The sequence below is a fragment of the Gopherus flavomarginatus genome, chromosome 5 (genome assembly GCF_025201925.1).
Source record: "Gopherus flavomarginatus isolate rGopFla2 chromosome 5, rGopFla2.mat.asm, whole genome shotgun sequence".
Lineage (NCBI taxonomy): Eukaryota > Metazoa > Chordata > Testudines > Testudinidae > Gopherus > Gopherus flavomarginatus.
Genome location: NC_066621.1, coordinates 145,446,834 through 145,461,028, shown reverse-complemented (window position 1 = coordinate 145,461,028; position 14,195 = coordinate 145,446,834). Strand labels below are relative to the sequence as shown.

At 42.2% G+C, this 14,195-nt stretch overlaps 1 protein-coding gene across 10 annotated transcripts in view; it reads right to left on the bottom strand.

Moving 5' to 3' along the window:
- WDR89 (WD repeat domain 89) overlaps window positions 1-14,195 on the bottom strand; it is an 88,939-nt gene that overhangs the window by 23,423 nt on the left and 51,321 nt on the right. The window contains exons 1-3 of one of the 10 annotated variants that reach the window (XM_050952680.1): window positions 11,308-11,440; window positions 9,980-10,109; window positions 7,581-7,686 (exon numbers count right to left, since the gene is read on the bottom strand). The exons of 1 other annotated variant lie outside the window; for it this stretch is intronic. The gene's annotated coding sequence lies outside the window, so the exon portion shown is untranslated. 8 more of the 10 variants (XM_050952682.1, XM_050952685.1, XM_050952681.1 and 5 more) reach the window with 8 other exon arrangements.

The window sequence follows — 14,195 nt, the reverse complement described above, 5'->3', positions numbered from 1 at the left end:
GCGCTGTTGGGCGGCTTCAAGGGGTTTCGGGGAACGCGAGAGCAAACCGGGAAAGGAGACCAGCTTCGCCGCGGTTTGCTCTCGCGTTCCGCGAACCACCCTGCAAACCGCAGGGAAGGAGACCTGCTTGCTCGGGTTCGGGGAACGCGAGAGGAAACCGGGAAAGGAGACCAGCTTCGCCGCGGTTTGCTCTCGCGTTCCGCGAACCACCGTGCAAACCGCAGGGAAGGAGACCTGCTTGTTCGGGGAACGCGAGAGCAAACCGCGGCGAAGCTGGTCTCCTTCCCCGGTTTGCTCTCGCGTTCCCCGAACCGCCGAGCAAGCAGGTCTCCTTCCCTGCGGTTTGCAGGGTGGTTCGCGGAACGCGAGAGCAAACCGCGGCGAAGCTGGTCTCCTTCCCCGGTTTGCTCTTGCGTTCCCCGAACCGCCGAGCAAGCAGGTCTCCTTCCCTGCGGTTTGCAGGGTGGTTCGCGGAACGCGAGAGCAAACCGCGGCGAAGCTGGTCTCCTTCCCCGGTTTGCTCTCGCGTTCCCCGAACCCGAGCAAGCAGGTCTCCTTCCCTGCGGTTTGCAGGGTGGTTCGCGGAACGCGAGAGCAAACCGCGGCGAAGCTGGTCTCCTTCCCCGGTTTGCTCTCGCGTTCCCCGAACCCGAGCAAGCAGGTCTCCTTCCCTGCGGTTTGCAGGGTGGTTCGCGGAACGCGAGAGCAAACCGCGGCGAAGCTGGTCTCCTTCCCCGGTTTGCTCTCGCGTTCCCGGAACCACCCTGCAAACCGCAGGGAAGGAGACCTGCTTGCTCGGGGTTCGGGGAACGCGAGAGCAAGCCGGGGAAGGAGACCAGCTTGATTACCAGAGGCTTCCTCAGGTATGCTGGGATACCTGCTTATTCCACGGAGGTCAAGAAAAGCGCTGGTAAGTGTCTATACTTGATTACCAGCGCTGGATCACCAGCGCTGGATCCTCTACACCCGAGACAAAACGGGAGTACGGCCAGCGCTGCAAACAGGGAGTTGCAGCGCTGGTGGTGCCCTGCAGATGTGTACACCTCCTAAGTTGCAGCGCTGTAACTCCCTCACCAGCGCTGCAACTTTCTGATGTAGACAAGCCCTTAGATTTTCCATGTGGAAGCAGCCCAGAACTCATTCCTGAATGATTCCTTTTCGATAGTAGCATAAAAGGAGAGAGAGTTCTTTTTTTTTTTGATGCATCGTTAGTTTCATCAACAAGGACAGAAAAATACTTGACTTGTCCAACCTCTTCAGTGATGCTCTCTCAGGGCTTCTGCTGCAGAATGTATTAAATCATTCTGGTACTGGTGAGAGGTACAGTGTCTGTGACACTATATGGAATTTGGAGGACATTTTAGGATATTATGAATACCAATATTGTAAAATTGCAATGAGTTGTGCCAGATATGCCATGTAAGATATCTGCAAAAATGTATAATAATCTTGTTCATATGTTTGTATCACCTTTGTATTACAAGTCATAGATATGTACATATGTCTGTATTTCAAACCTATGCTATGCTTCTGGGTGACACCCCTAGACAGTCTGGCATCAGCACTGCCTAGCCTGCTTGACGGCTCATCAAGAAACATCAACTGTACAATTAACCCATTGAAAGGGTCAAGGGCTACAGCTTATGACTCAGCAAGGCATGCAGGGGCCTGCCTATGGATAGAACTCTAAGGCTTCCAGGCCAGGTGCTGGGCAGCTTGTGTTTGGAGCAAAGGACGCACAAGCCACATGGGGGGGAGGGATAGCACAGTGGTTTGAGCATTGGCCTGCTAAATCCAGGGTTGTGAGTTTAATCCTTGAGGGGGCCATTTAGGGAACTGGGATAAAAATCTGTCTGGGGACCTTGAGCAGGGGGTTGGACTAGACCTCCTGAGGTTCCTTCCAACCTTGATATTCTATTAAAAGACTACAAAAGGCAGCTGCATCTTCTCCATTTTGTCTTCAGTCCTGCTTCTTACCTCTGGAGTAACCTTTGTTCAAACAAAGCTCTGAACAAAGGACTGAATGACCCATCCAAGCTGTGAATGTGGTCCAGAGGGACTTTCAAGCCAGTAAACTCATCAATACTCCTAGGAGCCTGATACATACAAAGATTCAAAGTTCATGTATGTGACTGCTTTACCATTTAACATCTTTCTTCTTGTTCTTTTTTCTTTATAATAAATCTTTAGTTTTAGATATTAAAGGATTATCTGGCAGTGTGGTATTTTGAGTAAGATCCAAACCTATACTGACCTGGTAACATGGCTGACCATTTGAGGTCAGAAGAACATTTTGTATATGTGAGCAGAGTTTAAATAGTTTCTCACTGTACTGGACCTGTGTGCTGACTGAGAGCGAGAGAACTGGAATGCAATAAAGGGGGCTCTGTATTTCCTTTTTCAGCTTCTCAATAACCAGTGTGGGGGATTAATTTGTGACTGGCTGGGGAGTTTAACTTCAGGGTTACCCACCAGTCTTGGGATTATCTGCTCTCCCTTTTGCAGCCTGCCCTGACCTTGGCATTTCTAGTAACGCCTGCCCCAGGCACACTGGATCATAGTGTCAATACTTGCTTCTTAGTCTATTCAAAAGGCTGGGCTGAGTGGAAGCAACCAGCTCAAGAATTTCCATGAAATTGCCATGATTGCTAGAGTTATGTATTTCATCATGCCCTGGAAAAGCTTTACCATGAAGACCATGGATACCTTTAAGAGTGTTTCAACATGCTGGCAGTTTTCAGCTATGGCAGCCTGACAACTGGAAACAAGTTGATCTGCAACACTTTTCAAACCACTGATCCTAAGTTTCAACTAGTTTTGCCATGAAATGAAAACTGCCGTATGCCTGGAACTGAATGCATATTGTTTTAAAAAACTATGAAAATCTTCCCATTAGTTAAAGCTATGCTCAACGAATGTACTGTTGTTGAACTGTTCTCCTGGTCCAATTGTGCTTTGAGTAGCAAACTGATGGCATGGAAAGCAAAAAACAGAATCCTCTACAACTGAGTATTCAATAAAGGGGTACGAAGAAAACCAACTACAGTTGAAACGTCCACCATTTGTAGGACATGAATCCACCTTAGTTCCTCTTTGTGCAATTAAATAAGCTGTGGAGATGATGTTTTTCCTGTCATGAACAGGTAAACTCTGTTTAATAAAACTTTCTGTCCCCGATGGTAATGTCAGAGCATACGGGAAATCCTTAGATGTGTAGTTGCTGGCCATTGATATACTGCCACAAGGACCATTATCCTGTTTGTTTTTTCTGTATTGTCTGGAGGACAATGTTACTTGAGGAAGCATTTGCACAGTTCATTTTCAAGGATAGTTCTTTATTGTCACAGTTTTCATGGTCAGGGGCCTTTCTTTTAAAAAAAATGATAAAATATTCCTCTGCTGTGCTGGTACAGATGCCATTGTACACGGGAATTAAAAAAAAATGAACTTTTAAACATAAAAATCAAATATAATAAGAATAGTGTAGATTTTATTTTATTACTATATTTGTATTAAATTAAATATTATTTAAAGGCAACACAGCAATGCTTTTCAATGAGGCAGTGAATACTTGTGCAACTAATGAAACAAAAACATATGAAACAAAAATAAAAGTTTTTTTTTTTTTTTTTACTATTACATGGAAGGCTTGGAAATTATTGCTACTTCCTACTCTGATTTGGTTTATGGGAGCACAAGTGAATCAGATGTTAGGGAGTGTATTAGTGGTGAAGAGAAATCATTCTGCAAAATGAAACCAAAGAAACCAAAGGAAAAAATGGTCAGTCAAATCAGAAGCTGTATAAGCAGGATAGCTGTCTGCTTAACACCACTAGATACCCTGATCAAAATATAAAATTAAAGGAGACATCTGCCTATATACACAGAATTCAACAAGGAACTCTACATGGAGGTATGCATCAGCTAATAGGCTATCGCACACTGAAGCAATAACTGGCTCTCTCTCTGTAAGGGCTGGTCCACATTACGGGGGGAAATCGATCTTAGATACGCAACTTCAGCTACGTGAATAACGTAGCTGAAGTCGAATATCTAAGATCGGATTACTCACCCGTCCTCCCCGCGGGGGATCGATGTTCGCGGCTCTCCCTGTCGATTCCGGAACTCTGTTGGGGTTGATGGAGTTCCGGAATCGATATAAGCGCGCTCGGGGATTGATATATCATGTCTAGATGAGACGCGATATATCGATCCCCGAGCAATCGATTTTAACCCGCCGATACGGCGGGTAGTCTGGACGTAGCCTAACAGACACACTCTGTGTTATTGCCTTTATCTACTCCAATGGTTCTCAAACTTCATTGCACTGCAACCCATTACTGACAATAACAATTACTACACAACCCCAGGAAGGGGGACCAAAGCCTGAGCCCACCTGAGCTCCACTACCCAGGACGCAGGGGCCCAAAGCTCGAGCCCCACCATCCTGTGCAGTTGGGGGCGGGGGGGAGCGCTGAAGCCCAAGGGCTTCAACTCCAGGTAGGGGGCCTATAACCTGAGCCCCGCTGCCCAGGGCTAAAGCTCTCAGGCTTTGGCTTCGGCCCTGAGTGGTGGGGCTCAGGCTTCGGCCCTGGACCCCATTAAAATGGAGTTGTGACCCACTTTGGGGTCCCAATTCACAGTCTGGGAACCTCTGATCTACTCTATTTTAGTCAATTGTTTTTCACTCCACTAAAAATGTCTTTACTTAATTTTAACATACACAATTAAGTATTATTTTCTCTTTTATTAAGAACAGGGATTTATTTTTCTTTTTATTTTGGCATTTACATTTACCAGTCACAATCATGAACATGACTCACTAACACCTGACTCCATCGTTACTATTTGTATCAGACTTGGAACCGTATTTATTTCTTTCAAATGTTAAGTTATTTTACAGATATAATTAAAAATACAATCTGAAAATATGCAACCTTCATCTGCACAATGTCTAAACTTAGATATTTCGCTAATGTCAATGACACTCATCGATATTAAATAGTTGCTTTATTTATTTTTTTCTTGAAATTGGCACTGCTAAGGTGAGTACAAGCTAAGTTTACATTCTAGAAGGCTACTACTATTTGATTGTACCACTTTAAATAATGAATGACAACGCAGAAGATGGTAATAAAAGTAATGATAATTATTCCAGCCAGGGAAGGTTAGACATTTTAGAACTCACTGCTCAAAGAATTAAATTTAAGCATAATTTTCTCTCTCAAATATAGAGACCAGTAAAAAAAACCTAAAAACAGTACTGTAATCCTTAAACTTTGAAAGAATAAAATTACAGAGAATATATCTGCATTGCACATTTTGACAGGAAGTACCAAGAAGTGACAACAACAAAATCCCCTAAACTAGTTAAAAACTATAATAATAATTTTTTTTTAATCCCTGGCCTTTTATTGTGTGTGTTTTCAGGCTGTCAGGGCAACAAGTGTTTACTTTGTAAGAACTTGAGTTAGAACATAGGAACATTATGAGTTCAGAGAGTTTAAACTTACTTTTACTCTTTTATGTAATTCAAATAAACAAGGTATTGCGTTATAAAATGAAGCAGACTCTGCCTGAAGCCTGCCTGTGAACTTCAGTGAATACTGAAGTGATGGACTACAGAATCAAGTGAATATGATGTAAGCAACTTAAATGGATTTTTTTAAAAATTGAAGTAAAATAAGAGACCAAATAATGGCACATCATTTAAAAAAACAAACAACAAACCAAACTTACCAGAGAGGACGGAACACAATGTCTAAAAAAGCAGAATTCTTCCAACCTCCACCAGTGTGTGTGTAGACACAGGACTGTTTCAACAGAATTGACACCGTGAGCTAATAAACTTCCCGCTGAAGTGAAGAGCACCAAGAGGTGGTGGCTGTGGATTATGGGATATGTAGGAACAGGCTCAGAAAATCAGCAAAAAGAATGTGACTGCACAAACGTCACATTTTAGATATGTGTACTGTTCGTAAAATTACAATGTGGTATGAAACATGGCGAGGGGGGTAGGTGCCCCTCCTGCCCTCCTGGAATGGCGCCTTTCCCCTGCCTCTCCCACCCCCAAAAGCCTTCAAAATTGTCAGGGCAAAATTTGAAAAAGAGAGCATTATTAAACGTCTTTTCTGCAAAGTTTTCTTAAAAATATTACATAGAAAATTCAACTGTCTTCTTCCACATTTGGAGACTATTTTACTCACTAAAGTGTGAAACAGAAGGATTTTAGTCCTGAACTAAGTGTACATCTCAATTCAACTTTAACTGGAGTTCCTACCGATGCCTTCATTACATGTGCGAACAGATGTCTCAGAATGTCTCATCAATGGAACATGTTGTTTCCTAATAAATCCACTTGGTGTCACTAACTGACCATCAGTCAATGAATATTTGAAGCACCATCTTCATGAAACTAGAGCAGGGGTAGGCAACCTATGGCATGTGTGCCGAAGACGGCACGCGAGCTGATTTTCAGTGGCACTCACACTGCCCGGGTCCTGGGGCCACTGCATTTTAATTTATTTTCAAATGAAGCTTCTTAAACGTTTAAAAAAATTTATTTACTTTACATATAACAATAGTTTAGTTATATATTATAGACTTATAGAAAGAGACCTTCTAAAAACGTTAAAGTGTATTACTGACACGTGAAACCTTAGAGTGAATAAATGAAGACTCGGCACCCCACTTCTGAAAGGTTGCCAACCCCTGAACTAGAGAATCAAAGCTTGTAAAGAAGTAATTTGATAGAAGTAATGAAGAATTATCTAATCATTACAAGAAAATGTGAACTACCTTTGGACAATCATGCAATTCTAATTCCCCTCACTGTCTTACTAGCACACATTACTGTATTTGGTAAATGAAAAATTATCTTCTGTTTTTGCGATTACAGTGAAGACTTAAAAGAAGTCTTAAACATTTCTGACAACAGCGCTGCCATCTCTCACAATTTCATCACGAATCTCACCATATTTATTGTTTTTGTTAGAGACTCAATTCTTGGAATCAAGTGATTACATGAGAATCTCAGCTTTCATTAAACAAGTAAGTTTCTGGCCCTCATTGTTGGGACACAAAGCTTGAAAACATGAGCTCAGTATATCAAGTTAGGAAACTGGAATGCAAATAAACAGCCCAACATTTTTTTTTTTAATTTCATGATTTTTAAGCTAATCTCATGCTTTTTGGAGGGCCTGAATCAGATTTGTGAACATTTAGGGTTGAGAGTATCAAGACAACGATTCCAAATTGAGAACAGGTGTTGCTGTCTCTAAACACAGAAGTCATTTGTCACACAACACACACCTGTGTTTGCACTTCAAACATCCAGCAAGTGTCAAAGTCCACACCAGACTCTACAACAGATGTCATGCTGAGATACCACCCCTTCCCAAATTAATATCGTACTAGCATTTTGGGCCAAGTTCCCAAAACATAATGCAATTATGTAATATGCACCCTATCTGTTCAGCTGCTCAACTAATTTTGTCTTAAATCCATTATTCTCCCTCTGGGGTTGGTGCACACAATACACTAACTGTGGAAACTGCATAAACTAAAACAAATCCACTTACCTAATACAAGTTTTGCAGAATTTTTATCAGGTTTGCTAGTAACAGACATGTGTTTATTGAAGACGTATTAGTGCTTTCATAACCCATCTGTTCGTCCTTTCAGATCCTGGAAGAAAATCACAATGCTAATTTCCATAGCAACAGACATAATCATATGCTTATTAGATTAGGTTCTCCGATTATCCAAAATCACCAGTTTCTGAACCTGCCTATCTGAGGAACAGCCACCATATCGCCCTGTCTAGCAAACAATTTGCCAATTTTAGTTTATTAGTGGGAGTGATAAATAATGAAGAGGACAGGGGACTGATAGAGTGATCCGGATTGCTTGGTAAACCAGGCACAAGCAAACTACGTGTGTTTTAATAGGGTAAATATAAATGTGTACATCTAGGAACAAAGAGTGTAGGCCATACTTACAGGATGGGGGACTCTATTCTAGGAAGCACTGACTCTGAAAACGATTTGGGGGTTGTGTTGGATAATCAGCTGAACATCAGCTCCAAGTGTGACACTATGGCCAAAAGTACTAATCCAATCCCGGGATGCATAAACTGGGGAATTCTGAGTAGAAGTAGAGAGGTTATTTTAGCTCTGTAGTTGGCACTGGTGAGACCACTGCTGTAAAACTGTGTCCAGTCTAGAACATACAATTCAAAAAGGATGTTTATAAATTGGAGAGCATTCAGGGAAGAGCCACAAGAATGATTAATAGATTAGAAAACAAACCTTATAGAGCTAAATAGATTGATCTCCTTGAGTCTAACAAAGAAAACATTGAGGGGGTAACTTGATTACAATCTACAAATATTTACATAAAGAAAAAATATTTAATAATGGGCTCTTCAATCTAACAGAGAAAGTTATAACACAATCCAGTGGCTGGAAGTTGAAGCTAGACAAATTCAGACTGGAAATAAGATGCAAATGTTTAAGGGTAAGAGTAATTAACCATCAGAACAGTTTCCAAAGGATCGTGGCAGATTCTCCATCACTGCCAATTTTTAAATCAAGAGTGGATGTTTTTCTAAAAAATACACACTAAGGATTATTTTTGGGAAGCTCTTTGGCCTGTGTTATACAGAAGGTCAGAGCAGACAACAGTAATGTTCCTTTCGGGCCTTAGAATCTATGACTTTATGAGGTCACTTTGCCAATTTGTTAATTGCTTACCAATTATAAGGCACTTATTCCTTTGTATTTATTAAGTCTTGTTGAAAAGCTGTGCAGGAGATTTTGGCAATAATGGACAGATCTGGAAACAAGAAGAGTGTGATAGTTCTGGCTGTATGAGGGAAGGAGATGGGTGTTCACAATTACAGACACTACAGAAGTATAAAAGAAAACTTTAAGACTTTGCATGTCAATAGAAAGTGCTGCTAAGGCCAAATAAAAAATAAACCATGAATGGTTTCAGCAAATGATGAAGAAGAGGAGCCTTTATTGAACATTTTGTTACATATTTTTCTTTAAATTGACTCCCAATTATATGAATGATTCTAGTGTTCGGGTAGCTGAGATCCTATAGTACTTCACTACAGAACCAAGCAGAAGCAACAGCAGATTACAATAAAATACAATCTAAGTAAAACAAAAATAAAATATAGATCTCCCCCAAATATTTACAAATAAGAGTTTATTCCAAGTAGTAACTGAACCCCAAACTCTAAACTATGCCTACAGTCATTCAAACAATGACAGCATAGTAATAACCAGACATTGCATATGATTTAGTTTAGTGCATTTTAGTGTCACTGAAAGAGATACTGACAGCATTGGCTAGAACCAAAAAGCACATGCAGTTCCTGGACAAAATTTTACATGGGCCGAGATCCTCAAATACCTTTGAGGATCTGGGTCATGTTGTTTTGACAGCACCACAGTGCATCCAAGCTATTCCAGTATTCATCTTTTGAGAAGACTTCAAGTTATGTTTAGCGATATGGAAAACTGTCCCTGAAGAATTGGTTTTCCTGGTGATCAAACTAATGTTTAAAAAAATTGAAGGCTAATGCATTACAATGCCATGTCACTTAATTAGCTTCCATGATATCTCTGTTGCAATATAATGTATATATCCAATTATAGGACTCAGTTCATGAAAGCACTTGTGTCTGAGCTCTATTGAGTTCAAATTAAACAGGTGCTTAAGTGATTTTGTGGACAGGAATGTTTCTTGAATATGGGCCCCAAAAATTAACTGCAAGTGCTATACGCTGGAAGTCAAATGACAAAATAAAAATCTAAGATTAAAACTAAATTCTTAAAGATAAATTGCTGATAAGGTTCATCGTGTCATTTTAAAACCTAACCCCCTCTTACTCGGATGATTCATTAGTGTTACTTTCTCTACATCTGACACATGGAAACAGTAAATGATTAGCTTAATTCAACCTCACCTCAGTTTTTGACACTGGGAACACAGGATATAAAATGATCAATAACCACCAGAAAACACTCTCTTCCTGAACTTTGAATTGAACTCTGAATTCCTGAGAATCATCATTCCTCTTTATGTGTAGCAAATAGCTGTGAAACAGACCAAGGAAGTATGTCTTTCATCAACCTCTACTGGCTAGGTCACAGAGGACAACAGCCTACTACTGCTACAGTTAGTCAGCTCACGTGGCAAGAGGTCTGTGCTGGGCGGGTCTAAAGATTCCAATTCTACTCATGACCCATGTGATGGTCAATATGGCTTCTGTTTTTTTCAGTTTGCTTTCTTTAAAACTTAGGAAATTTGTTCAAAAAGAATGTTAAGGTTGCAAAATTGAACAGTCAAAAGTGAGGAAATGCCAGAATTAAGGTTGCCTCCACAAAGTTAATTTGGCCCCCTTTTGCTTAGGCATTATGACAGTCTTTAATTACATGGTCATACTGTTACAGGGTCCTTTGGAAAGTATGTACTGAGTCAGGAGCTGACAGCCTGAGACTCAACTCCCCACCAATGTGTGTGCATTGAAACCAATTAAGTAAGTAGAGCTATGGCTTGACCACCACAATAAAACACAATGTTGGTGAAGGATAACTGAAGTGGTGTGACAGACCCCATCTCATTCAATGCACAGGATGGACAGTACTCAGGGAATGAACCAGGATTGTATAATGAAGGAGACTTATCTGTAGGACCCCTACCTCATCTATTACAGAAGTAGGAAGTTATGCAGCAAATGAGGCAGGGGATTCAAAGAAGAAAAATGAAAGTGTTGTTTCAGCTGCCTTCACCACCACTCTGGATAACTGGATTCTATCCTTCCCTCTATCATGCTAGCTGAGAGATTCTGGGCAAGTCACATAAACCAAAATTTTCCACAGGTGTACAGGCATTTTCTGTGTACCCAATATGAGATACCGGGGGATTGAGTTGCAGAAGTGCTTAGTATTCTCAGCTGCAACTCAGTAGGACCTGTGGCCTGATCATATCAAGGCCTATAAAACTTTTATCATCCTTGACAATTTTGGACTTCACTCCCCATGTGTAAAATGGGGATAATAAATACATATCACCTTACTTCAATGGATATTGTGAAGAAATTAATTCATGTTTGTGAAGCATTATCAGATACTAGTGATGAGTACCAGAGAAAAAAACCGTAAGAAAATTAATAATTCCATATCCAATGCAGAGTTTGAATGTTGCAGTAAATAAGGCATGAGATTATACACTTCTGAGTAGGATCAAAAAAAATATTGAATAATTGCTCTCTTAGGCCATGTCTACGCTTACCTCTGGAGCAACCGATCCAGCAGGAGTCAATTTATCGCATCTAGTGAAGATGCAATAAATCGACCACCAAGCGCTTTCCCGTCAACTCCGGTACTCCACCGGAGCGAGAGATGCAGGCGGAATCGATGGGGGAGCACCGCAGTAAGTAGATCTAAGTACATCGACTTCAACTACATTAGGGGTTCTGTGGAAAAATATTACATACTGGTCAGAGATGAGAGGCTGATACGGATTTTTTTTTTAAAGTCACATATCCAAGTCTAGTGGTAGAGTTATAGATCACTTAGTTTCATATTTTAGGGAAGTATGTGCTGCCAAAGGATTTGTGCAGTGTGTAGCATGGTATGCTACTGCGTGTGATTTTATCTAACAGCCAAACAATTATAAAGAACAAACAGCATGCTTTATTATGTAGGTGTCTTCACAGATGTATCACCATCTAACATTTCTCTCACAATTGTTGCCCATTTGTAACAGAAAACAGCTCAAGTGTTCTCATCAAATGGTTTGATGCAGAATGAGAGTTCACTCTGCTGTAATTCATAACTACTTATGGGGAATTTTAACTAATCAATTCTGCTGAAGGAACCCTATTCTTTCTAGATAGGCATTATTGACATGGCTGGAATATTCTTCAGCTGGAGTGTACAGTCTCTGCCCTCCCCTGCCTCTTGAAATTTCAACCAAGTTATTAAAATGTTTAAAATACGGTGTAAAGATAACAGAGTTGTAGCAGCAAATACCAAGAGGACTTCAGGACCTTTACTGGTCTAGATGTAGACTACTAGGTATTAAGTATAGCATGAACTGATGAAAGGTTGGACTGAGTAGCATGCATCTGAATTCAACTGCAAGTCTCACATCTCAAATATAGATCTAGTAGAACATATCCTTCTCATGGCATTGTAGGTTTAATATTATTTCTACAGTGCCTTATGCAACTAGTACACTTAAACAAAAGACAGTTCTTTCCCTGAAGAGTTTACCATCTAGAAACTGATAACCCAGAATCCTTTGTGCCATCTCCTTAGATGCACTGCTAAACTCAGAATAAACGTATGAGAAATATTCGTGAAATATTATTTGCATTGCTAAAGAAACCCACTACATATAACTGCAAAAAAAAAACAGGGATAGGCTCTTAGAAGAAGAAATTTGATAAGTAATGGGCCAAGGGGAATAAAATACACCAAAGCCTACATTCATATATAGGACAGCATATTTAAGGCCAATTCTGCCTTTGCTTCTGTCATATTGACTTTGTCAGAGCAGTATGATACATATGAATGTACAGCTATAGTATGTCAAACCATAATCAGAATTTAAAAATATTCTCAAAACCCCATTAACAGCAGTAGGGGCTACTCCTTGCACATTCATTTGGAAACTAAAAGTTCAACAGTGCTCAAGGTGTTTCTATTTTGTGCCATTTGTAAAATTTGGAACAGAATACTGTACAAGAAAGTTCTGATACTGGTGGTACTGTAGAGTTAAATCATGGTTTTCTCCCACTTCAGTATACAGGGATCGTGAAGATATGAGAGAATAAAGGAAGCATATTTTTACCGGTGTGTTCTCAGCAACATGGATGCTATCATAACTAAAGAAATTAGAACTATTTCAACTTAGTTTGGCTGAAAGACGAGAGGTGAATATGTTGGTGATCAGGACTGTCTCTCTTGTTCCAAGGAGCAGCCTCAGCAAGACAGCTCTGAGACTAAATGTATTTCTCAGTACCGGCCAGGAATAAAATCTCATAAAACTGCTATCATATTCTTTACCAAACAGCATATGGAAGACCAAGAGGCTGGCCAGTGTTTATACGTATGTGAGAAAACCTTCAGCTCCAATTTGTACATGTTGCAATCAAGATATTTTTCTCATGGGACATTCTAGACAACATCAGAAAGGGTATGCTGTACACAGAGATGTGTAATATCAGTAATTTACATCTGATGAGAGATTGGAACCACCAAGGATTATTCAACGTCAGCCAAGATGTCAGCACAAGCTGGGCACCATCCAGCGTGCAGGCAACCAGCATAGTCTTTTACTGCTAGGATCATGAAATACACTGTACAGCCACCCCCACTTCTCCCTTCCCCCTCGACCCTGCCCCAGAACCCAACCCACCCCCACACAGACCCAGCCCCAGAGCCCCACAAACCCTGCCCCAGCACCCCTCCCCCTACACACAAACCCTGCCCCAGCACCCCTCCCCCTACACACAGATCCTGCCCCAGAACCCAACCCACCCCCACACAGACCCTGCCCCAGAGCCCCACAAACCCTGCCCCAGCACCCCTCCCCCACACAGACCCTGCCCCAGCACCCCTTCCCCTACACACAGACCCTGCCCCAGCACCCCTCCCCCTACACACAGACCCTGCCCCAGCACCCCTCCCCCTACACACAAACCCTGCCCCAGCACCCCTCCCCCTACACACAAACCCTGCCCCAGCACCCCTCCCCCTACACACAGACCCTGCCCCAGAGCCCTACGCCCTTTGACTCCCCGCAACGGGCCTCCCGCCCCCGAACTAGCTCCCGGCTCCTCTCACACACCAGTTCAACGCCCTGCGACCGCCTCTTCCTCCTGTCCCCCACCCCCCTTCCGGCCCGCTCGCACCCACACGGGCGCGCCGGGCCCGGGACAGGGCAATGACGTCACCTTGAGCCGCCTACCTCGCTCCCTAGCCCCAGATAGACACGCGCACGCTGCACGCCTCACCCCAACCCCGTCCCGATCCGCCGCTCACCCTACCCGGCTGCTGCCCTCAGTCCCGCCCCGCCCAGCCGGCCATTGGCTGCGTCTGCGCGGGGCTCGGGCCAGCTCGGCTCTCACGATTGGGTATCAGCTAGGGACCGCGGGCAGTGGGATTGGTCCG